The sequence below is a fragment of the Caloenas nicobarica genome, chromosome 1 (assembly GCF_036013445.1).
Source record: "Caloenas nicobarica isolate bCalNic1 chromosome 1, bCalNic1.hap1, whole genome shotgun sequence".
Classification (NCBI taxonomy): Eukaryota; Metazoa; Chordata; class Aves; order Columbiformes; family Columbidae; genus Caloenas; species Caloenas nicobarica.
Window position 1 is genome coordinate 23,494,850 of NC_088245.1, and position 24,648 is coordinate 23,519,497.

At 35.7% G+C, this 24,648-nt stretch overlaps 1 long non-coding RNA gene across 3 annotated transcripts in view; it reads left to right on the top strand.

Moving 5' to 3' along the window:
* Window positions 1-24,648, top strand: part of LOC136002610 (uncharacterized) — a 36,925-nt gene that overhangs the window by 6,640 nt on the left and 5,637 nt on the right. For 2 of the 3 annotated variants that reach the window (XR_010607932.1, XR_010607930.1), the window contains exon 3: window positions 1,780-1,829. This is a non-coding gene — a long non-coding RNA (uncharacterized LOC136002610). Of the gene's footprint in view, window positions 1-1,779; window positions 1,830-7,007; window positions 7,935-24,648 lie in introns of those variants that run through there. The other variant, XR_010607931.1, reaches the window with a different exon arrangement.

A 24,648-nucleotide genomic window follows, 5' to 3' on the forward strand; every position in this document is an offset into this window, starting at 1 on the left:
ATAGACAGCTGAATATTTTTCTAGGTAAGAGTGGCGGACTAGCATAGTTATAAAATACGCTAGCATAGTTATAAAATACGTAAAATGTATTAGTGTCCAGTTTTGCTGTTTAGAAAACATATCTATTTATGTTTCACATGTTAGCCTCTACATTGTGTCCTTCAGTGAATCCAAATGCATACTGAAGCAAAAGACATTTGTCTTACAAATTTTAAATTCCTGGTGTATAGGGCACTCATGTTGACAGATGTTATTTTCTTACTGTTTAAGCCACTTACCTGCCATTACAAATTGGCAGTCGGCGTTGCCGATATTTGATGGTATGTAATAGCAACACAATGTTAGGTTACGAACCTGTAAAAACCTTGTGGTTAACCTCTCCTGTTAAAAACAATACTCTAAAGCGTCTATGGCCACAGGAATTGCATAGCCTTTGCTGACACTAAAACAGGCCATGGTTATTGCTGAAGGCAGCTGACCTAACAAAGTTTCGTTAGAAATAACAGAACTACTAAGATCCTGAAGAAAAAAAATATTTTAAAATATTTTTTTATGGCAGATACTCTATCCAAAATATCTCAGCAGCCTGTGAAAGTGTACCATATTTTTTTTATTTCTTCTTGCATCAGTTTCAGTATTGTTAAAAATAAATTATTCCATGGCTCAGTATATGAAAAGTTTCTGCATTGCATCCTATTGAACAGAAAACTAACAACTAATACAAAATTCCACCCCCTTCCAGAATAGGGAAAAACATCAAAACATTGATACTGTTTTCAATGAAGTAATTTCATCACTGTCTAAGAGAATAATACTGTTTGTATTAGTTACTAGTGCTTGATTTTTCTGAGCATTAGCAAAAGAATAGAACACACTAACATAAAACCAAAAAACTGCTGTATTTTTCCTTCGAATAAAAGACTTTTTGATTTACAAAGGAAAGACTACAAAGTTTTAAAAAATAAATTCAAAGTTGACTAATAACTGCTGTGTAACTCTCAAAATGCATTGTGCACAAAATCCAATAAAACAAATACATATAGAAATTCCAGTATTTATATTTTTAAATTATTTTCATTGTGTCATATGCAAACTGCATTGTTTTCCTTCACAAATTTTTCAATTATTTGTTTTGCTGAAAAATGTTCAGAGAGTGAAATTAAAACAGTTACAATTGCTTGTGAAAACTGAATTTTGAAGATCGAAGTAGAAAATATGTACAGTACGATAATTCATATGTTATCAAATTATGGAAAAGGATAATAATTTATCTTGATTTCACAGATATTTCACAGGTGGAGTTGATGGTAATTTTTTTAATAATTAATCAAAATTTATAAGTTTTCCTTTCATTAAAAAAAATGAAAACCAGCTATTAATACTAGAGTCTAATGGCTATTTCAGAATATTCACCCAAATGCAGAGGAAAGCTCTTCACAGCAAGATAGGCAGCAGTTTCCCATACTGACCTAGAGAACAAGAACATTTTTATAAGCTTCTGAGTTTTGATTCCTTCTTCCATTTCTTACTTTTAACGTTTCTTCCAGAAATCAATAAATCATATTGTCCTAGAATGGCTTGTCTTTATACCTCACCTGTTGTCTGCCTGAATATAACATAAGCACATTTAAACTTGCTTCTCACAAAGCTTGTAGAAACATTGCAAGAAGCTCTCTTTTTTTTCATATGAAAGTTGGCATGCAAACACCATTTCAAGACTTTCAAATCTGTTTCTTTCTGCACGGTTTGATTTTTGACAACTTTCTATCTATCTTCCAGATCCCAGAAAATTATGGCAAGGGATTTCAGAACATTTTCAGGAAGAAAAAGTAAGTTTTGAGCAGAACTTATTTCCTTAATTGCAAAACTGACACAAATAAAAAAATTCTCTTTTGTTATTTGTTTGGGTTTTTAAAATATTTTTCTGAATAGCACAGTGGGAAGCATGTTCATCAAAAAATATATAGAGCAGTATTCACCTAAGTGTCTCAGTTATTCATCTCAGAGTACAAGCAATTCCATATTGTTTTAAGCTTTGAGTTACTAACATGAACACTAACGTTAACTATGTTAGTTTTTAGAAGAATTTCTTGCTCAGATAATACCTATAAGGCATTTTCATGAATTCTAAGAAGCAAATTTCCCTCACTTTTCTTCTTTTCGAAATGTTATAACTGGATGTACCTATGCAAATTATCATTCCATTTGTAAATTTTGATGGGCATGGAAATCCTTGTAGGGGTGTAATTCATCAGTTTTTAACATTATTGAATTATTCACCATTAGTTTGTCATTTGATCTAGTAATGACATATTTCTAATTCCTGGCACTATCTGTATTGCAGGTTGGAATTTTGGTCTGTTCTCTTCAGTTTTAATGATTGGCTGAAGCTTTGTATCATACACCTAAGTAAAGCATAAAGAAATTGATCATACTGATCATTTTTCAGTTAAGTAGTAAAACTCTATACTAAATCACATGCATGTGTGGGACAATTAAATTCATATTCAGAGTTAAATGTCTTACCCTGTTTCCTCAGGAAATTTAGTAATCAATTCTTCAAGGGCTAGGACTGACAAAAGAAGTAGAGGGTCTTCAGGGACCTAGAGCTAATCTTGCAATCTTGAAAATGTCCACTGACTTAATGCCTTACTATGGAGGTGCATGAACTCCACCATATCAGCGATATTTTAAGTATCCAAGGTGCTAAAAGGTTCTCCTTCTGTGCTTACATAGCAGTGATTTCATGCTGACAAGACTAGGGAACCTCTGTCTCATACAAAACATCTGTTCTCTGTGTAGAAAGATGTCTGATTAGGACTCAGCTTCAAGTAGGCATTTTCTGAAATTGCCTGATACACGCTTTTAAAATAGACACAAAGTAGGCATTGCTGGTCACCTGTTTTCTTGAAGTGAGTAGTTACTCAATGATATCAAACACATATAAGACTTTCAAATATTAGTCTTTCATATTTCTGTTATAATCTAAAGCACAGTGAAAAGATAAACAAAACCCAAACCAACCAATCAACCAACCACAACCAGCCACAAATGACCACAAACAAACAAAAAACAACAGCCAAAGCCCAAACGAAACCAGTCCTTTTGTTTCAAATACTCTTGAAATATCTGACCATTCAAAATGTGTTCAAAATTTCTCTTAATAAGTGACATTTTAATGTGGCTGAGATTGGTTTAATGAAAAAGCCTCGTGCTGTGTGACCATGAAGTATCCTGTCTGACTGTGCTGAAGTATATATTAAATAAAGACAGTGGCATTTCTCTTCAGCATGTCAACTTTCTTTGGCGATTCATTGTTTGTTTCTTTATTTTTTATCCATGACAAACTTTTTGAACTTTTGACATTTCTATTTACTGGTCCATTTTGTACAAGACAAAGGGTCCTTACAGGATGCCTAGGTTCCTATTTTCTTTCTCCTTTGAACAACATAACCTCCAGTCAGTCCTTATTAAAAGAAAAAGTCATTGATGTCTCATCTATGGATGGTTCTATTTCTTTGGTTGTTATATTTCATCTTATCTTCAGTTGGTATAATTTTTCTGGTTTAGCTGCTTTGGTTACTTTATTTTTATCTAATCTGTCCACCTATAAAGTCATTGAGGGAGACTGTTTCTAGGATGGAAGTCAGTTTTCAATAGTAACTAAAAATCACATTTTACAGTTTGCAGATATCTTAATTGGAAACTAAATGTGCTGCAAACAGTAAAATCCCTCATGAAACTGCATTTGAAAATGCTGAAAGTTCCGTGGATTAGAGATATCATTTGCAAGATCCATTTGGAAGACCTGAATTTTATGCTTTTTTTGATTTTCTGACTAGCAGGATTTGGGAGATTTTCATATGTAAATCAAAAAACTTTGTTGGTGGCCTCAGAAAGGAGTTCAACTCATTATTCTCTGTCAGAAGAATAGAAATTATCACAGGAAACGCTAATGTGTATGTTAGGCAGTGAATAAAGATTTTCCAGTAGCGACACACAGATGTAGAAGGAGTTTCAGGAAGAAAAATCAATGTGTGTGTTTGCCTGCATGTATCATCTTTAAATGAAAACAAAGAAACAAAACCCCAAAGAACAAATCTCAGGCCAGTTTTAGGTTGCAATTTTGAAAAACAAAACAAAGCAAATCAAAAAAGTCTGAAGAAACTTATGTACAACTGGAGTAGAGAAATAAGCTTGAATATATGATGATGACCTCTCCAAGCTATACATTTCTTCAGAAGAACTGTGATAATTTATTTGGTTTCTTTAGATATGCTCCTTAAAATTGGTATATGTGCATAATCATTATTAAAGCTTTAATCGCAAACAGAAGTATAAAATTTGAAGTTAATGAAGGATTGGTCATAGTTATGTGGAAATGGATGTAGTTGAAGTAGATATGTTTAATATATTAGAAGGTTTTCTCTTGCTTCCTTCATAGTTGTACTTAGTCACTCTGGGCAACTTCAATATATTTGTGCTTCAGCTCCCTAGCAAAGAAATGTGGAACGTTGCATTTCTTTTAAATATTGTGGAGTAGGAATGTACTTTTATCACTTGTAAGCATAAATCACAAGCTACCATATACTTTTTAGATTTTTAAAGTACAGTTGTGTGGGAACAAAGATACTTGAATTCAAGAAAGTGATCTGTTGGTCACTTCTTAACTGCCGACATCTTTCAATGCAGAGAATTGCTTGGTGTTCTATTCCTGAGAGCAGTTAAAAGGCAAGTGTCCCTTCATCTTTTCTCACTGCAGCCTTCTCTTATATTTTGTCAATAACTTAGGGGCTGCTCCACTCCTTATTAGAGATTAGCCATGGCCCCAAGCCTGACAGTATTCTAGAAGAGACTGGACAATGCCCTCAGACACATGGTGTGAACTGTGGACCTGTCATATGCAGGGACAGGAGTTGGACTCAGTGATGCTTGTGGGTCCATTCCAACTCAGGACATTCTGTGATTCTTTCTCCTGGACAGTGAAATAAGAAATTAGAAGCAAACTAAAGGATATCCTAACTTGGTTTCTCTCTCCCTTTTCTATTGACACAAAAAGTGTGGAAATTTGGCTGAAATCAACTAGTTATTTATTATAATAAATGTTGTTATAATAATAATATTGAGCCTATTACACTGGAAACTGTATATGTTCTTACAATATTTAGACTAAATTTTTGTAGTAAACTGTTGAAAGAAAGCTATTTACTTTTCATGATTAATTCTTTTAACTTTTCTTAAATACAAAACAGCACCTGCAAATGATAACAAGAAATTTTTCAGAATATGGCCACCAAACAAACTCAATTTTTATTTGAGATAGTGTTCTGAAGTTTATTAAATTAAATTGCAGAATAGTTTTAAATACACAAGAGCTTCACATTTCTGTTTGAATATTCTTTCCTGCCTTGAAGACTTATTAGCCTTTGAGTTTGTTTACCATTACAGTAATCTAGGTAGTGTTTGTTTTCCATATTCTCAGACTAGTTTTAGGCTCTGCCAGTGAATACATAACTTTTAAGGCATTAAGACTCAATCTTCATTTGTTCTAGAATTCCCATCTTTCTGGAAATTTCAGTGATTTTTCTACATTAAATAATAGACAAAATTTATTTCTATTCACAGCCTTGACTTCTGAAAATACTGTAGTGATTCTGTAATACCACAGAAATTTTTCAGATAGCTCTTACACCAATAAGTAGCTTTGCTTTCTTGCTATCTCTTTCTACCTACTTGATCTCGTCATGTTGCTAGTTTGAAGTAGATATATTGGGTAAGATCTATTAATAAAATAGATAACTGGGATACCTCTACCTATATTTAGTGACAGCTCAGGATTCAGCATTTTCTGTGCAGCTTGGCTGACCAGTTATGCTTCACTGGGATCCAGGCTGCTGAGGATGTTTTGCTAATTGTATCTGAGTTAGCAATATAATCATAGTTTATCTATACCTGCAGCACACAATTATTTGTGGCAAAGTACAAACATCCTCACTGTTGGCTGGGAATAAACAGGGAATAAACATACTAAATCTGTTGGCAGGCAATAAACATACTAAATCCTAAATAGTAGCCAAGGTAAAGACAATAGAGTAGAACATATCAATATCGTAATTTCAACAATTAATACAGGAGTAGAATAACTTTCTGCTAAGAAAAAACAGCTTAAAAGAGTGACTGTCTTTTTCTGTCATTAAAAAATGGTTTCCAATGGTTTCCAATCTCTTCTTTTCTGAATGCAACTAAAGTAATATTCTGCCCTAAATGTATCTACATGTAATTTGAGAATGCTAATGTGCTATATAGATGAAAAAGGTAAATAAAGGGAGAAAGGTTTTTTTTCTAGTTCATTAGAAACTCTATGGTGGAAAATCAATATTAGCTAAATGGAGGATAGAAAAAGTAAAGGAAAAATCTATCTCAGAATCTCTTGCTTAAAAAAAACCTATGTATGATTCATTGGCAATTGAATACATAGTATTGTATAAATCAACTGATATACTAAAGTCATATGAACCTTACTAGAAACCAATGTTTTAAAAGCCACAATCAATTTTCATGATGTAATAAACTCTCTGTGATTATCAAGGGACAACATCAGAATTATCAGTACGTCTTTGCAGTGGGTTGACCCTGGCTGGACATCAGGTTCCCACCAAACCCACTCTATCTCTTCCTTCTTCAGCTGGACACTTGGAAAAAAAATACGATGAAAGGCTCATGGGTTGAGATAAGGACAGGGACATCACTCAGCAATTAGTGTCACAGGTAAAACAGACTCCACGTGGGGAAAAAATAATATAATTTATTGCCAATCAGATCAGAGTAAGTTAATAAGAAAATAAAGAGAAATCTAAAAACACCTTCCTCCCATCCTTCCCTTCTTCCCAAGCTTAAATTTACTCCTGAATTCTCTACCTCCTCCCTGCACAGCCGCTCAAGGGGATGGTGAACAGGGGTTGTGGTCAGTTTGTCACACATTGTCTCTGCTGCTTTTTCCTCTTCAGGGGAGGACTCATCACAATCTTCCCCTGCTCCAGCGCGCAGTCCCTCCCACAGGACATAGTCCTCCATGAGCTTCTCCAACATGAGTCCTTTTCATGGGCTACAGTTCTTCCCAAACTGCTTCAGCACGAGTTCTTTCCACAGGGTGCAGACCTTCAGAAACAGCCTGCTCCAGTGTGGGTCCCCCATGGGGTCACAACTCCTGCCAGCAAACCTGCTCCAGCACGGGCTTCTATGGGATCACAACCTCCTTTGGGCACCCACCTGCTCTGGTGTGGGGTCCTCCATGGGCTGCAGGCGAAGATTTGCTCCACCGTGGACCTCCATGGGCTGCAGGAGGACAGCCAGCCATGGGCTGTACTGCAGGCTGCAGGGGAATCTCTGCGCCGGCGCCCAGAACACCTCCTGCCCCTCCTTCTTCACCGACCTTGGTGTCTGCAGGGTTGTTTCTCTCACATATTCTCACTTCTCTCTTCTGGCTGCAGATGCTGTTATGCAGTTTTATTCATCTTAAAAATGTTATTCCAACAGTGCTACCACTGCCATTGATGGGCTCAGCCTTGGCCAGCGGTGGGTCCATCTTGGAGCCGACTGGCATGTGGACTACCGGACATGAGGGAAGCTTCGAGCAGTTTCCCACAGAAGCTGCCCCTGTAGCCCACTCACTACCAAAACCTTGCCACATAAACCTAATACACTTTGGTATATAAAGAGGAAGGAAGTGGAAAGTGGGACTTTGAACCAATTTCATTCCACAGTAAAAGTTTGTTAGTTTAATTCCCAGACTTGTGACATGGTCTGTGTCAAGAGTACCCTCATGGGATCTTTCACTTCCATCTTCTGATTCAAAAGGAAGAAAATACTAATTTCTTGGCAGGGCTTTATGTATGTTGAAAGTTTTGCTGTACAGATACTAATCTGATGGCCGTCAGTGGCAGAAGTCCAATTCATTCTACTGAATTACTGACTTTATCCTTCAAGTTCAGTCTAAAGTTAGAAACCTTTGGTGTTCCATTTTGTTTTGTTTTGTTTTGTTTTTTAAGTTAGAACTAAATATGCTGCCATTAAATCCAAGTTGGATGTCATAAAGGTATGCCCTAAAGCTAAGCAGAAAATGGTGGCTGAATGTAGCAATTTCTGGGTGAGATTTTATTGCCTTTATAGTCGGTCAGAATAGACCCACAAGACTACTTTATGACTTAGGAAAACTGCAAACTATTTGTGCTGTTTTCTATAAAATAGAGTTTTTTACAGAAAAACCTGGAGTTATCTTTCAGGAACAAAATAAGAAATCAGTTTCCACTCAATTACTATTAGCAAACTATCACTTAATTAATAGTATTATCTTATTCAAATAAAACCAGTTAAAGTGATTTAAATGTTTACCATTTTAAAAAACAAGCATTTTCTGCAGCAGCTGCCAAACCTGAGTAACGCAAGTCATGAGCAAATGAATGAAATACTAAAACTTGAGGCATAAATCTGGAACAAAATTTCTTCACTGACAGCTGCACATGAATGATCAGGACATATATTTTGGGGCATGCGAAAAAAGTAATCTGCGTATTGAAAGGTCAGTAGTTGTAAGCATTACGATTAAATTTTAAATTAAATGTAAATTAGCTCTTGTTTCATCCAGACTGAATTGAAAGTTAAGACAGATCAGTTACCAAGGGTTGGCCCATGTATGTGTCTATTGCCTGAAATACTACAGACATTTCAGATTCTGATTCAAGTGGGAAGGTAGAAGAGTCAGTGGAAACAGCACTCATCTCGCGTGTCTTTAGCCACTGAATTGTTGTCTAAGCTATGCACCTAGCTTCCTTCCAAAGCAGATGGAGTAGCATAGGCACCTCATCCTGCCCTAAAATACATGTCTTTAGTAGGATTAATGGTCTGCTGGAGGTAGCTTCTTGAGGGACCATAGAATAACTTCAATTATGACATTAAGCATAAAAAATTCCTAACAAGAAAAAGCCAGATGAGATGAATCATATCTCAAGTGTGGTCATTTTTAAAAACGTGCTGATTTTTTCTAGTACTGACTCTAAACAAGATTTGACAGTATCCATTAATATATTCTCAGTATGTCAAAAATAATTTCATTGGTAATTTCAGATTTCCATTGGGAATATAGAGGTATTCTGTAATTCAGCAGAAGAATTTTGAGGTGGTTATTATGGTCTCCTTAAAAAGAGTTGGAGGACATACCTAATTCATTTTTGGTTTTATAGTCATTTAGGGACATGACTCTAAAGGTTTTTAGAGAAAGAGTTAAGATTAATCCATGTTTTGTACCTAGTCTTCACCTGTTGCAAACTACTGAGATGAAAGAAAGTGTGTCTATCATATCTTTAGATCTGGATCATAAATCTTAGGTAGTGGCATTTTCCTGTCAATGCAAGAATGCTTACATTTTAAGAATAATTAAAGGAAGGTGCCTTCTTTCTCCAAGAATATTGGTTCACAATACACCTTTATTTCTTATGTATATTTGCAGAATAGGTGATGTATTTCTGACGTGGTTTATTTCTTCGTTTGTGTGGTCATAGACTGTCATTTAAAATCAACAAAGATGGTGAGGGAGGGCAGCTACTAGTGTAATTTTATAGCATCTGGTAGATTATAAAACTGTGTGATTTAATTGTTTGCCTTTTCTACTGATCTTTGGCAGCCATAAAATAACAGACCAAGGAAAAGCAAAATCGCAGATATTTCTTCAGATCTTGGCACCCAAAGTAACTGAAAAATTGATAAATGAGACAACACTATATGCTCAGTATAGAAGAAAAAGAAAATATGGTTTTCCTTTACTAGTCTGGGGAAACAACAAGGTCACATGAAACATGAAGCATTAGGACCAAATGGATTTTAGCTTTAATGATCATCACTGCTGGGAATTTTACTGTAAAACAGTTATAACAAACGATCTGGTGGTAATGACAGCTTACTTCTAAGTGATTTACCTCTTTAAATATTTCACTGTAACTGTAATCATAACAAAGTTTGGAAATATAAGACAGGTGAGAAATTTAAATTAAAAAAATTGAATTAATAAAAGGAAATTTATAAAATTATTCTTGAGTTGCTTTTTTTTTTTTAGCTAAATAGCCTTTTCTCTACAAAACTTAAAACAAACCCACAAAACTGTTGCTGGTTTTGGTTTGTTGTTTGTTTTTTGTTTGGTTTTGGTTTGGTTGTGCTTTTTTTTTTTAGAAGAGAGTCTATGATACACATGGAAGAAATAACTATTTATTATGAAAAAAGAGACATAGTACAAGATTCTAGAACAGGACTCAATGTTACATACAGAACAAGTTTAAAAAAGGGCTCATATTTTCTCTTTATTAACAGTGTCGACATTGGGGCTTACCCTTTGTTTAAGATAGGTAGCCAAATGAAGATAAACAATTCTACTTCACTTTTGTCCTTAGTATGAGGAGTCCTCTTGTGTCAATTCTTTCTTCTCCTTTTTTCCATCCATTTTCATTAACTATTATTCAATCGTTATTGGTTTGCTTTATTCTTGTCATTGTTTCTTATTGCAGGTTTTCTGTTTCCTACTGTTTTGGTTCAGTTCTCACACTGACAAATAACACATATACTGGACACATGAGACATACCAAAAACCTTCATTTGATGCAGAAAACAGACTCATAAAAAATCTATTTTTGTCACCCACTATCCTTCATAGTGATTCTTAAATTATTAGGATGAGAAAATAGGTCACAGAAATTTACCTGCTATAGAGTTATACAGTATCCTTAAAACGTATTATTGTTTACTGATGCATGAGATTAATTATCAAATAAAATACAAATGCATATTTTCAATCTCAGGTTGTCCTCAATGCTAAATGATTTTCCATTCAATATTCAGTCAGTAAATATAAATATACAAATAGCCAAGCTAATACTACGTCTTGGCTACTCTGTCAAAGAAGAACTTAAAAAGTCTGTAGTACAAATCATCAAACAACTTTATCTGGCTAAACACTGAGTATACAGTCTAATCTAGTGGAGTAGGCTTCCTCTGTAGTTGCTGGAGAGCAAGACAGCTTTACAGGGCAATTTATATCCTAAATTAGATGTCTGAAGTTGCTGGGATGAGCTAGTCCATTGGTCTTCACTGATTCTAAGGAGAAGGTTAGGTTGGTGTCTTATAGTACATGTATTCAGTAATTTAAAAGCTATGTGATATATATTCTAGTCCTAACACTACTGTTAGATGTTGGTTTACCGCACTGCACTTTAGCCATCTGAAAGGTGGATATGATATGATCATGTCCCACTTGCAAAGCTGTCCCAAATGTATGGAAAAAGTGTTCTAGGAGATCTTACCAGATGAATTCTGCTAGTCTTATCCACTAGTTATTGCCCTCACACCCATTACTCATGTAAAAAAACACCTAATAAAATGCATGAGTTCTTTTTCAGAGTGCATGATGTTCTTGCAAAAAGAATTATTGTTAAACTCTTATATCATTGTGCTTGGCACTCCTTCTCAATCTGCAATGTATTCATGGGTAAAACATGCAGCCTTTAGGTGAATAGTGAAGGAAGCCAGTGGAATGAAGACCAGCTATGATTGCCGCAATAGCATAAAGGATTGTAGCAGCAGCAACTGTTGTACTTCTTTCCAGACATAAGGCATGATATCCTGTATGCAGATCTCTATTTACAGAAGTTGCAAAATTGAAACAGTCAAACATTCATACGGTGAGAAGAATCTTTCTGAAATTGCCACTGAACTTATAGTTCAACACGGCTTCATGTTGGCTTTCCTGGAACAAAGACGTCTCCTCCTTAACTTTCATGTCAACAGTCAATGAAGTCATTGAAGATAAAAGAATCTTACTTTAGTATTCTTCCTGTATATTTCAATTAGCTTTATCATTTCATAATGAAATGAATCCTAGCAGCTTAAGATTCTTTATTTTGCTTCTTTACTACAATTTTTTTTGCAACTTTCAGCCTGTGTGTATATATCATAGTATGTGCTATGTAAACTTTATAAATTTTAAAGGAATGACTTCGGACAATCATTTTGAACACAGTCAAAACAACAAACAATTTTGCTAAATACTCTACAAGTTCTCTTTTATTGACTTCTGTGATTTTGATCTGAGGTTGAGGTTTACTACTCCTTTTTTTAAAAAAAAAAAAAATATTTATTATTATCTGCTTCCTTAAGAGTCACAGAATCACAGAATGGTTTGGGTTGGAAGGGACCTCTGGAGATCATGTGGCCCAACCCACCTGCTAAAGCAGGTACACCTAGAGTAGATTGCACAGGAATGTGTCCAGGTGGGTTTTGAATGTCTCCAGAGGAGACTCCACAACATCTCTGGGCAGCCTGTTCCAGTGCTCTGGCACCCTCAAAGTAAAGAAGTTTCTCCTCATATTCAGAAGGAACCTCCTATGTTTCAGCCTGTGCCTGTTGCCCCTCATCCTATCGCTGGGCACCACTGAAAGGAGTCTGATCCCATCCTCTTGACATCCACCCTTGAGATATTTATAAACATCGATAAGATCCCCTCTCAGCCATCTCTTCTCCAGGCTGAACAGACCAAGCCGTCTCAGTCTCTCCTCATAAGAAAGATGCTGCAGACCTCTAGTCATCAAGAAGTCAGTTTGCATGTAGCTGTGGAGTCCTGAAAGCTGTTCAATGTTACATGACAGTAGATATGGGAAAAAATAAAAAATCTTTACCAAAATAGACAATAATTTTACCAAGAGCTACAGGTTTTGGAAGTTCTTTCTTGGGAGAGTTTTAGCTCTCTAGACTGGAGTTTCTTTGTTTGATTCACTGATTTCTCTCCTCTCATTTTCCTTTGAAATTAATGCTTTCACCACTTTACTGATGGAAAAAATTGCTCCTGAGGAAAAAAAAAAAAAACAAACCTCAAACTCAAGCTTAAACCACTCTTTGAGCTATATATTGGACATCAATGGTTATTGAGTAATAGCTTCCCATCTCCTTTATTTCAAGCTGTTAAATACCTTTTCTATGAGATGGTTTAAAGAAGTAACATGATCGGTGCTGTTAAAACAACATTAGTAACCTGCCTTTCTCAAGCCACACAGTTAAGCAAGTCTTTCTTAATGAAGACCTGCCCTTTTCTTGACCTGGAGATGTAAAGGACTGGTGTACTCTCATGCTTTATATAACCAGCCACAAACAAAGAAAGATGTTTTTGTTTCCATGTAAGGTTATTTTTCCAAAATGAACATCTTAAGCCAACTTAAATAGAAACAAGATGCAAAACCATTTACCCAGAAAATTCTAGTGTATGCAAAATTGACAATCTTTTTACATTTTTGGTTCAAAATTCTTCACTCACTGAAGTTCTGTTCATGTTTCCAGTTTCGTCATGAGGTCTTATTCTTTCATTGTCTATGCTACCTGGTAGGACAGCATTTAAAATGCTCCGCACAACTGACTATCGTCTTAGTTCATCATAGAATTTTATAACCTACTATTGCCAGGAAAGAGACCTGGCTATGCGTATCTTTTGAGGGCTGCTTAACCCTACCCCAAAAATTAAGCAAGCGATAGCTTTAGCAAGGAATTTCAAAGGCAGCTCCTGTGGCTATGCCACTGTGCTGCTAGTCATACAGGTACAAGCACCTATGGCATCTGAGGGTGCTCCCTTGAAGGATCTAAAGGAGCTGGGCCAAATACCCAGGAGGAAATCTGTTAGGCACACTAAGTTCTCATATCTCAGAGAGTTTCAAGAATTCCATGGAGAGAGGCATCTAAGTAGGTGAAAACATAGAAGAAGTAATTTTGTTATGGAAGAATGGCGTGGGCTTGGATCATGGCAGGAGGAAGGGAGATCGATGTTTGTAACAATGCTTAATCAGGTATTTGCACTTTTAGATCTGCTACAGTCTGTCTCTCTGTTTTTAAGGCAGAAATGGCCTTTTGGGCACCTTCTTCCCCATAAGCTACCAGCTGATATCAATCTTGAGATGTACAAAAGACACCATGAAGGCCTTGCCCTCATGGGTCTTCTTGTGAATCTCTGAAGGGCAGTAGAGAGATGACCTCAGGTGCCTAAGCCATAGATAGCTACAGTTACTTGACATAAACCTCCCATCAAATTTTCTATGAGATTAAAGGCTTGAATAAGGGTGATATCAAGTACTAACCACGTTTTAACACGAAGCTCTATTCAGATGTTTAAAAGAAACTTAGACACCCAGTTTCAGGAGATTTTTCTACAACTCTGGGTGTAGAATGCAATAGGCATGGCTTCCTGGATCTGCTAGCAAAATGCCATAAGGCCAGTATTCAGACTCATCTTCATCGATTAATTCTAGCCAGCTTCATGATGAATGTGTGCAGTTTAGACAACTCTCTGCTGGCTGTTATGGACACATATTATATGGTTGTGTAACTACAAGTTTTAGGTACTCCAATTAGTGGTTACTGAGCAAGTGCACACTAAAATGTGTAACTGCTGGATGGAGAGTAGGTCACACAGTGAAACCTACAACAGAGATAATTCTCAACATACTATGACACAGCCTTCTTTGAAAATTGATATGAAGATATTGTGTATTGCAATCACATTTACCTTTAATTATTTGTGCAGTTCAACTTCATTTTTTACTTCTGTGATGATCAAAGCCTGTGATATACATATAGTTTAAAAATGGTGTGACATTAATTGACAAGAAAATGAGCTATATTATTTCTTTGACATAACACAATAGGCATGTGAAAGGAAAAAAATATGTTAAATTAAAGCACTTTTTTTCCCTATAAAAATTGTTAGAGATATTTTGTGTTTGTAAATGGAAAAAACATTTTATGGATGAAATGGTAATATTATTATTACTATTGCTGTTATTATTTCTACAATTTTTCCCTGCATAGCATAATTATGTATTTTGTTTTGTGGTGATAAATTACGCTTTTTATTGTTGTTGAGTGAATAATTTCATTACTCAGGGGAGATGTGAAAATTGGCAGTTGCTTCTGAATAGTTTTTTTTCCACTTACGAGTTTCAGACATACCTACTAGAAATTAATAAAAACATGATGCAAATTTTATCTTTTTATTATTTTATTACTTACAATAACAATAATAGTGATAGTGATAATTTAGAATAGTTTGCTGTAAGAGTCCTTTTTTTTTCTGTATCAGAAATGTAAAGTACAAGCCAGGATCTCCTCTATGAAACTTCAGTCGTTTTTTTCAAACTGGTAGTGCTTAAACTTCACTTTTTTCTGTTTTGCTGTGAGCACTGATGGAATAGTTTCATTCAAATAATCAGAGAAATTTAGAGACTTTATGTATATCCAAGTAATATGAGTGCCCAAGGGGAATAAGTATATTTGTGTATTATATTCTCACTTGATTATTAATGACTCATGCATGAATTTGACACTTGAAAAGCTAATATTCTCTAGAGAAATTAATCTCCTCCTTAGTCAAGACTTTTTTTTTCTTAGTTTTGTTTTTAAATGTTTAACAAGGTCATTGATGCTTTTATTTACCTTACACACTAATGAATTCTTGTAGATACATCAAATGTACTGTATAAATGAATCTACCTTTTAAAGGCTATTTAATAAGGGTTAGATGAACCACGAGATGCCAGAAAAGTGCAGTTTTTATATCACTTATTTCTATTTTTGTAAGCTCTTTGAAATACTTTTCATTATTAAGCATTTCAATATGATTACACAGAGAATATATTTAAGTAATATATTCTTTTTGTGGTCAATTGGAACTAATCTGTACTGGTACTCATTTTGAAGCAGCCTTATTTCTTCTGTGATATAGATATACAAAAAAATTATATACAACGAGTATTTTCTCTTTTCTCCCATGCATACAAATGAAGTTGGCTAGTGTTGAATTTTAACATTCATAACCTTTAGGCACACTGCAGCATACTATAACCTCAGGTCCTAAATGTTAAGGCCAGATTTCTTACACATAGTATAGAGAATTTGGTGCCTACAAGTAGGATTCACAAAAGCTAACAGCTACAAGCTACCAAAGATGCAAATGTCAAGATGTGGATGCACTCTGGAGATAGGTATCAAGAACACTTGATATTGTATACTCTCAATAACAAATCCTCTTCAGGAAATAAATACACAATTCCAGGTCAGTTCTCTCACAAATCCTCTGCTTTAAAATCCTGCCTTATTTTACTAAACAATCCAGAATTCGAAACACTTGTCTAGGAGAGAAGATTGATTCTGTTTTCAAATATTTGTGCTTCCTGATTTGGGGTTCTGATTTGATCAGAGGGTTGAAATCAGGTTTGTATGAATTGCAAATAAGTGTCCTAATCATTGAGGTCCTGGATTGTCCAGTATGTTTCTCTTGAGGCAGATTTACTGTATAAATTATTAAATATTCACTGGCATAGGAATTGAAAGAGACATCTCCCAGCATCCCAGGGGACTACCCTAATTATCAAGATATTGGATGTCCTAGTGTGAACTTGTCTCAGTATACAATTGAAGCTATTTCTCTTTGTATAAATAATTAAACTGAATTTTGGAGCAGAAACTTGTAACCTGACTCTTTTGTATCCCAGAAGAGAACACCAACCAACAGTCTGTACAATCAGGTTTGCAATTTCTCCTTCTCTCAGTCCCACTGAAAGTTCAATTATTTATTATGGACTAAAGCAGTCTCAGCTGGAGCAATTACTAATCATACTAAAATAACCAGTAGTCTGGATGTAAATGTATTGCTTGGGATCTTTAACTTTTTATAATAAATTCAGTTGTCTTTATAATTTAGACAAAATAGGAATTTCATGATCCTAAATAATGTGATTTGGTCCAAAAGACAATTTCCACTGAAATCAAATCTCATATAGCGCAGGACTGAGACAGTAGGTAGGATGAGACAAACCAGTGGAAAAGATCTGGAACTCTCCCATAGGAATGTCTAAACCCACAGTGATTCTGAAATTGAGGAATAGTACCTTCAGTGGGGCCACGAAGCAAATGTAAGTAATAGAGAAAAAGTAAGAAAATGGAGGCAGAAACTGATTTTAAAATATTGGGTTTTTAAGACTAGGAGCTGTATGCAACACCTCTAAACATGTGTTGAATGTATACTTCAATAATCTCATATTCTTCATTGATTTAAGTTTACTAATTGTAGATGAGTATGTGCTCTTCTTGGTGAGAATGTCTAAAATATAAAAAAGATACTTGTGTAATAAAACATATGACTTCTGTACCTGAAATTAGATGGAAAACAGAAAGCACTAGCAAGCTTGAGTAAATAGAAGGAAGTATTCAACACAATAGTTGTAAGCAATTGAGACTGATATGTGATTTTCCAAAGAAGGCTAAGTTGGCTGGCAACTTTGGTGGTTATATGTGACAATCTTATGTGTAATTGCATAAAGTGCAAAAGCTTACCAAGCAACCTATTGTGAAATGTGAAGTATGATGGATCAAATTTTGTATATAAGTAAAAATACAATTTATAGCTGTAGTAGGCTGAATTACTGTTCCTAACTTTTTGGGCTTCAGTCAAAAAAATGCCAGTACTATAAATTGCCTGAATAAAAGAGAATTTAATATCAATTTGAATTAGGGTCTAAAAAAGTCAAAACCCTTGTAAGAAACTGAGTTTCTTGTCCTCTTTCAGAAGGAGAGACAACCTGAACCGCATTACTTTGCTACAGTGAAAGTACATGAAGAGTAACAGTTTCATCTCTGGTGTTTTAATGGAAACCAGCCAGCAAGGGTATTGACTTGAGCTGAAAGAAGGAGACAGGCATTGGACAAGTAGACTTACTCCAGAAACTTCCAGCAATTCTGAAAATCAGATGGAAGTTTGGAAATTAATTAGTAATTACAATTAATAATTTAAAAAAATAAATGTTTAATAATAAGTGTGTGGTCAAACTGCAGATAGTGTTCCCTGAATTATTGCTAGACAGGCACCAGAGAACCGTAGGTACAGACACTCAATCACTGAGCTGTCATGAGCAGGGATTGCTGATCCAACAGTTTGCTTCAATCACCTCGCACTGCATCGGAACTCCTTTGGCTATTTCAGGCACACCAGCAACAGGCTCTGACCAGATTCCCAATGAGGTCTCTGAATGTTTTGTGGAACAGCATCTTTGTCTGAAAGTTTAACAGGGTAAAACATCAGTGGAAAAATAAAGAATACACAGAAAGAGACATTGTTATCTATCTAAAATAATAAAAATACAAATCCCAAAGATTTTGTATGTTATGGATCACATGGTATCATTTGCTAGACACACATAGAAAGTAGATTAAGCATCCTAATAAACAAAATATTTTGATTCAGTGGAGAAATAATGATCCGACTGATACGACTAAACTAAAATTAAAAATTAAAAATAACAGCTGTTGGTTTATCCAGTAAGAGCAAAAGATACATGGTCAAGAACACAATAGGATTCTATAAAGAAATCATATGCTTTTTGACACCTTTTTAAACTGGAATTTTGAAATATATAAGCCCAAAACACCAAGTTCTTTTTTTCTTTCAGAGGTAACTAAAATGGTTTACCCTGTAAATAACCAGCAGTTTATGATTATACTGAGATGAAATTTCTCTAGCTCTTTTTGTTGCAATTTTACACTTTTAAGGACCCAGTCGGCCTATCAAGACAGCTTTTGGTAGACAGGAACTGGCCAACTGCAACATCAAATGCATAAATCACGTTGTCTTGCCACTGCAAAGTCTGTATGTGCCATTTCAGTAGCTAGAGAGCATATTACTTGCAGTAAATTAGAAGGAAACAAGATTCAGTAAAGAGCAATATATTGCCCTTTTGCTTAAATCCCTGTGTTTCAGCCTGTCTGCCTTTCTTTCTGACCTCACATAATTAGACCAACAAGTCAGTGAATAATATGACACTATTAATTCTTTGAACCTATATTTCTATATTCTAGATATTTCCGGAAGCTTGAATGGTGTAATTTCATCAGAATATATTTGCATCTGGAATGCGCAATTCTTAGATCTCATTATAGGAGTATTTTGGAATGGTAGATATGAATTCAGTACAATAATTGGGTGAAAGGTTTCTTGCAGTGTCTTGTGAAAATGAATATTCAGTAAAGTATTGTGATACTGTAGAGTTACTTCATTACCAATGGGTGGTTGTGTCATTCAACTCATATTTCTGACATGTACCTTTACAACAAAAATATTACTTCATTCTCAAAATATAATGGAATTACATATTCAGGCATGTTGTATAGACACTCTCAGCCAAGTGTAAAATCAGACCTAAACAATACTCAAGACTGAAGAGGTTTTCTTAATATTGTATGAATACAGTTTAGCCCTTTTCACATTCAGTGCCTAAATGGGGCTTGGAAACTATTTAGCATATGTTGCTTTTGAAATACATTTTAACAGGAATTTGAAACATGAGTACAACATAGAAGGAGATATTCACACACAGTTTTAGGGTTTTCACTGATGGTTGCAAAAGCTGAAGCTAGCCAAGAGCAGAATGAAATACAGAAAGATGTCAGCACAGACCAATGTAGAGCTGAAAAGAGTGGTCTAACCTAGCTCTAAACAACTTAGTTTGGGTGTTGAGTAGTATTGTAGTGTGGCAGTCTTCCCAGTTAGATCAATGAGAAATGGAGTAAAATAATTTTGGAAAAATGTCATGAAGCACAAATGTTCTTCAGAACTCAAGCTACTTCATTCAGAGGTACCTAGTGTATCTCTGAACAACTTCAGTATTAAAAAAATAATTTAAAAGACAAACTAAACTGCAGACATTTGCAGTATCTTCTGATGCTTGTTCTGCTTATATGTTGTTTTTTTCAGCTGTTTGAGATCATACTATATTGTCACTTTCCTTCATATTTTTCCATATTTATTTTGACATTAGGCAGCATGCATATGTCTTCCTTACCTCACTGGTGCTACAAGCTGCTACACAAATTTCTTGGCAGGGTGTTATACAATGAAAATATCATATCTTATCTTTGAAGAGCCAAACTAAAGACTTTGAAAGCCAAACCCTAAGTGCAAATAGAATGTAGAAAAGAGCCATCGTTAGAAGAGAGGCTGCACCAATTGTACTTGCATAGTACTCTCTGGATTATGTCCATACACATATTAGTGTTTGCCCATTATTTAACATAAATTGAAAATCTTTAGAGATCCAAGGGTCAGTAGTTGCCAGAATAAAACTTTCCATCTGTGTTTGTCAAGGACATTGGGCTCATTGTTGGATACAGACATTGCCTTAGGTTATCCGTGCTTGTAGCACTTTTTGTCTAAAGTCCTGTGATATGCTGTGAAAGTACACCACACTGTACATATTCAAAATATGCAAAAAAACCCCCCATGAATACTGTCTACCTAAGTGTCATTTCTTGCTGAGAGTAGACTACAGATGATCTGTCCTAATATCCTGCTTATTTTGAGGAAAAGCTTAATTGGAAGGGATATGACTGCAAAAGCTCTACAGATTTGGGGGTCTTGTCTACAGATGGGATTGATAATTTCCTAGCCTGCTAAAACAATTTGGCCTGGAAGAGACTTTTAAAGATTGTCTAGATCCAACCCCTCTGCCATGGGCAGGGACACCTCCCACTAGACCAGGCTGCTCAAAGCCCCATCCAACCTGGCCTTGAACACTTCCAAGGATGGGGCATCCACAGCTTCTCTGGGCAGCCTGTTCCAGTGCCTCATCACCCTTGTGGTGAAGAATTTCTTCACCATATCTAATCTAAATCTACCCTCTTTCAGTTTAAAACTTTTACACCTTGTCCTGTCACTACAGGACTTGGTGAAAAGACTCTCTCTCAAATTGCCAAATGCAATATTCCAGGTGAAGTCTCACAAGAGCAGAGCAGAGGGGAAGAAGAGCAGAGCAGAAGAGAAATGAAGTCTTGTTTTCTGATTACATAGGTTTTTACAATGAGACAGGATATTTTTTGCCTCATATATTAGAATCTCATGTTATCGTGGCTGGTAGGGGCTACTGAAATGCAAATAAATAACAACCGAGTTATTAACGTTTTTATACTTTGCTCAAGTTCTTCCATTGACACAGCTAGTGACACATGAAGTAGCACAACAACTTAAAGCTATGTTTATGCAAGAATTTAGTGATCCCATTAACATAATCACTGCAACCATCTTTCTCTGTAGCAGCTGTGCCATCACACAGTCTCTTTAGTTTTATAGATTGTAGCAGTAATAATAGGTACCTGCTGACATAGAGAAAAGAACACTCACAAAAAATGATGAACCTCTGACATTATGGGAAAGTGGCTAGCTGCTTAACAGGAAATTCGGATGTCAAATGGAAAGTGAAGTTACATTTCTGCCTCTTATTTGGGAAAGCACCATAAGCAAATCTTAGATTTATAGCAATCTTACTGGTTTGGGTGGGTTTTTTTTGAAAATTTTCTTTTGACTTTGATGTTTTTTCTTTCTTCTAGCATTAATGTGGACATTATCGACTATATAAGCTGCATTATGAATGTATGTTCAAAGCTGTAGTAATAAAGTATGTTCGTAAAAATACCTCAAAACCCATTAAAAATGGATTTTATAAGGAAAATTTGACCTTAAGCTAATGTAATTTCCTGGCAGTCCAGATTATTTTTTTAAACTCAAAATGTTTCAGGCTTCTCCTGTTGAGCCTTTAGTTCCTGCTGTTGTCAGAAGTCATATGACAGATACAGGGACATGACTTTTGTATTAGGAAAGGTTGCCCTTGATGTGTAGCCAAATTTTTACAAGTTCTAGCTCCTCCTCATTATGTGAGGACGTTGTTTCGGATAGATTGTCTAGTCCTTGCCTATTGACATTGGGTAGAAGACAAGTCTTCACCAACTGTTCCCCAAGATAACACTTTACTATGTCAAAACATTGACAGAGGCCTTATGTGACAGGATGAAATGGAATCATGACTCTCATGATAGTTAATAGGTGTTTTGCCATTATTCTGACTAGACATAGAATTTCATTAAGAGATTTCGAGGCTCTTTTTATTTTGCTAATATCACGTTATTTTAAAGAACATAGCTTGATGCTATACATTGTCCTGCATGAGAACATGCATTTTATTAGACAAATGGCTACTTAAAAAAATGACCTTAGGTTTTTCAAGGTGAAATTAAGAATTATTATTTTGTGTGTGCATGCTTTGTTTGGTTTGAGCTAAAACAAAGAATAAGGATGAAAAGTATGAAATAATTTTTAAAAAGATACTCTATTTTCTGAACTCTGAAATGGTGCTAATACACCACATGGCCCAGTCCCCATCACTGGCTGGAGAAAGTACCCTAGTGAACTGGGGGAGGAGGTCACCATACCTCTAGGCTTGGGCTGCAGGGACGCCTGGCACCTTTCCTGGAGTCTGGGGTGACCCCAGCATTTTTTCACAGCATTCCTCACAGGTGTGGTGCCCTGAGCAGTGGCAGAGACTGGGCTGGGCAGAGTGGGAAGCAGTTGGCCCGAAAAGGACCTAAGTGTGCTGATGGGTAGTGAGATGAGCATGTGCCAGTGGTGCCTTGACAGCAAAGGTGGCCAACAGCTCTGGGCTAGCACAAGTATAGTCAGTAGGTCAAATTAAGGAACATTATCTAGTTTTACTGGGAATTGTGTGTTGTTTTTCTTTTGTTTTTTCTGAAAAAAGAAAAAAAGCACAGGAAAAGAGTAAATAGCAGCCTTCTGAAACTCACCAGTAACTAACCGAAGAGGTGCAGCCAGGCTTTCTGCTGAGGTAGCCAGTGAAAGAATGAGAGACAGTGGACATAAACTGAAAAGGTTACAACTGCCTAGCTGGTGGAAAAGAAAAAAAATAGCAACCCATAAAAATAAATCAAACCAAAATCAAACTCACCTCATCATCAGAATGATTAGGCTTTTTCATATGTTGCTCAGAGAAGCCGAGTTGAGTATTTCAAGGCTCTACTGAAAAAAGCCCTAAGTCTCTTGTCTGAATTCAGGGTTGACTCTGTTTTGAGCAATCAGGTGGACTGGATGACTTCCCAAGGTCCCTTCCAGTGTGAATGATTCAATGATTCTACAGTTTTTATGGCTGTTCAATAAGGCCAATTTGACTCAGTAGCATGAAATGTCAGGAAGCACTGGTACTCTGAGTGATTATCAAAATATAAGCTGAAGGAAATCAATGGAAGTTGTATGCGTATATCTTCAGGAATGGCTGAGCCTAATAAAACAGCATTTATCAATAAGCCCCAGGCAACATGGCATTTTTTTAATATAAATGTTTTATCTATTCTGTCACCTTTGCCTGAGATGTTTCAATTTAACTAGAATTGAGAATTTGATTTTCATTTCCTCTTCTCATAAAGATTATATATGACTTCCTTCAGGTTTAAAATAATTTCTTATGGTCTGTTTAGATGTAAGGTGACTCATTCTTGACATTGTAGAAACTAAATTAAATTTATGCTGTCAGTAATCTTTGAAGTGTCAGTTTTACTAATACCTATGTATATTTGCAGAATAAGTATTTTGATTAATTTTTAAATCCTGAGTAAACCTCTATCAATGCCAAATGCTACTGTGATTTCATACCTATCTATATTCTTATGATGTTAAGATAAATACTTAACATATGTACATTTGAAGACTGAAAACCAGCCTTTTTTTATTTTATGGACTCTACATAAAGCAGACTGAAACACACAAATATGTAAACCCAAAGGTCTGAGCTGAGATCTAGACTCAATGCATGAGCCCATGCTACAGGTCTCATCTGTCCCATCTGAACCAGGACACAAATTGATATTGTTTGAAGTTCTTTCACTCAGGTTCATTGAGCCACGTTATGTCACATAGGTTTCTGACTCCATTTCCTTTGCTCCCAGCTCGGCTCCCTCGACAGCCTCTGGACCTGGCTCATCCCTTGCTATATTTGGAGCTGTTAATGGACCCTGTTGCCAGCACCTGGTGCTACCTGCTTTGTTGAGACTCCATGAGACTGTGCTCCATGGTAGGGCATGGTCTGAGGTGGGGTTACCCAGGCCTTTTTGAGCTGCTGGCTCTTGCTACTCCCAAACAAATATTTAATTAAGTAGCATTTAAGGTTATATCCTGGGTGGTGATTAAAAGGTCCATGAGATTAGTTCTCAACAGTTAGCATAATGCAGCCGATTCACAGCTAAACAAATAAAAATAGAGCATATTTCTGATATCACAGGGTTTCTTTTTTTCTTTTTTTAAAATTTTTCCTTCTATTGATTGGAGAATGTGCCTGATATTTTGACATAAGTGGATATCTAGGAAAAAGTGCAAAGGACAAGGCAAGCAGACTGTTATGCTTTGCCTGGTATATCCTTGTAAAATTTGTTTCTGAAGTGCTTGAGACAAAGGTTTCTCTTGAACTTCCTCCATTAATTTGTGCAATCAGTTTTCAAACCCATGTAGTATTTTCATGCCTACAATGTCTTGTCATAAATGAATTCCAGAGCTGAAGAATGCGCACCTTTTATTTTCAACCTGTCACTGGAAAATATAATTCGATTCCTGCCTACTCTTTGAGAAACGAAATAATTAATGTATTTTCACATTCTCTGTGCAACTCAGACTTCAACATATCTCTTTTGTGACTCACAACAAGGCCAACGAATCAGAGTTTATGTAACTTCTATTTGCATGGA